General features: G+C 41.5%; 1 protein-coding gene across 3 annotated transcripts in view; it reads right to left on the reverse strand.

The window, feature by feature from the left end:
• The window catches only part of Lrrc42 (leucine rich repeat containing 42), a 20,716-nt gene that overhangs the window by 8,855 nt on the left and 9,815 nt on the right, over positions 1 to 2,046 (reverse strand). The gene's annotated exons all lie outside the window — the stretch shown is intronic.

The following is a 2,046-nucleotide window of genomic DNA, read 5'->3' on the forward strand; positions in this document are numbered from 1 at the left end:
TATCTAAAAAAAAAAAAAAGTCTCCTGTTTCAATTACAAGCATGAGCCCACGCGTTAATCTGCATACACTAAAAAGTATTTCAAAGACACATCGCATTTTATCTTTCTACTGAAGCTCAAGCACGAGCACCCGTCCACACCACTGGATCTGTTACCCTAACTACCCTGAAAGTATGCTGCAGCATGCCTCTCATTTAGATGCTTATTAAGACAAACTACGAACATAAGTGACTTAATTACACTGGAGCACCTTGCCAAGCTGTTATCAGGAAGCATCAGGGAGGCCTCTGGAGAGGAAGAGATCAAAATGGCATTCCACAGCCTGGCTGGGCTCTGCTCTGCCTTCTAGTCATTCATCTATTTCTAATGAGGTCAACAGAAAAACATGAAAGGGATTAGGTGTGACAGGAACTGGAGAGAAGAGGTTCCTAGGATACTAGGCAAGCCTGACAGTGGCCAGAGCATCCACTTCTCATCTACTTTCCTCTTGGAGGCCTGTGATTTCTACAGTTGAAGAATATGCTAGGATTAGTGAGGGAGCACAGGGCTCTTACTCAGCAGGATCTTAACTGTCAAAAAGGATGAATAATCAGAAGGGAAGAATGGGGTGGAGCTTTTCCCTTCCTATATCCAAATGAAATTATCAGTGTTAAAGTGAAAACTGGCCTACTAGGTAAATGGCTTGAGGTGCTGGGACTCTTTTTAAATTGAAAAGTTTAAATTGCCTGAAGACAGAGCTCAGCTGAGTAAGCATTACTTACCCAGACTACTGTAGCTGCACTGAAAATAAAGCTGCTTTCTACCCTCTGATCTCAGTTTTGAAGTGTTAGTGGGGATTTAGAGGGTTACTGGCAATTAGAAAAAGGAAAACACACATCCTTTGATCAATTACCAAAGGATTTTTAATAATTCTGAAATTAAGGGTGAGGAATATAATACTGTGTAATGTGATTAAGAAACATTATGGAACTCAAGGCTGAGGACTGGCTCAGAGAACACTAGATGCTAATCTAGGACACAAGGCTGCAGATTCTTGTTTGCAGCTTATCTTCCAAATGACCTCTGAGGCCCAAACAGTAAAGAAACAACAGAATACACACACATTTTAGTGCAAAACAGCCCCATTTGAATCCTTTTTATTCTACTATGGGGGAAGAAGCAGAGACAGAAAGACAGAGACAGGTGGGAGAGAGAATGAGAGACAGCTCTCTCTTTCCAGTTTTTGTGAGCTGTAAGAATTAACCTCAGGTAGACAGGCTTGAATCACTGGGAGCTGCCACTCATTACCGGCTGAGCCACACTGCTGGGCCCACTCTATTCAAACAGCTTTAATTACTTGTTCCATCACTTAACCCTTTTGAGCTTCAATTTTTCCTCCTATAAAACTGCATCTTCCCATTCTTTCTTTCCAGGATTAAGAAGTATATGGTAGCCTACAGTCCACCTTTTAAACAGTAGTGATTATTACCACTTCATTAACATAGGGGGGTATCTTAAATAAAATGGACTTGCTCCCTGTGAGCACCATTAGGATTAAAACATGAGGAAGTTCTGTCTTCCTGGACCCCAGCCATAAAGACACTGGCTTCCCCTCTCAGCAGGCAGCTTCTGGGCCTAACAAGGCCTCACCTGCCTGATTCTCTTATTTTCAATTATTTTCTCAAAGTTCTTTCCTCTGGCCTGACCCCTTTTGTGTTCGTACAAACACTTCTGCTGCAGCAGCTCTAGGTTACAAACACATCCCTACAGCCCTTGCTTCTAATTTTGGTCACCACTGTAAACTCACTTGTACCTGCACAAAAATGAAAAGTTTGGAATTTAACAAAATTTAATCTGAAAAATTATATAGAAAATGGTCACTATATTTTTTATAAATACAAAATACAGGATCATAAGGAAAATGGGGTAGGGATTAAGAAACTATATAAGCTGGGCAGTTGTGGTGCATACCTTTATGCCTTTAATCCCAAGACTTGGGAGGCAGAGGCAGGAGGATATACAGAGTGAGTTCCAGGACAGCTAGGGCTAACACAGAGAAACCCTGTC

The sequence above is a fragment of the Mastomys coucha genome, unplaced genomic scaffold (assembly GCF_008632895.1).
Source record: "Mastomys coucha isolate ucsf_1 unplaced genomic scaffold, UCSF_Mcou_1 pScaffold18, whole genome shotgun sequence".
NCBI classification, from domain to species: domain Eukaryota; kingdom Metazoa; phylum Chordata; class Mammalia; order Rodentia; family Muridae; genus Mastomys; species Mastomys coucha.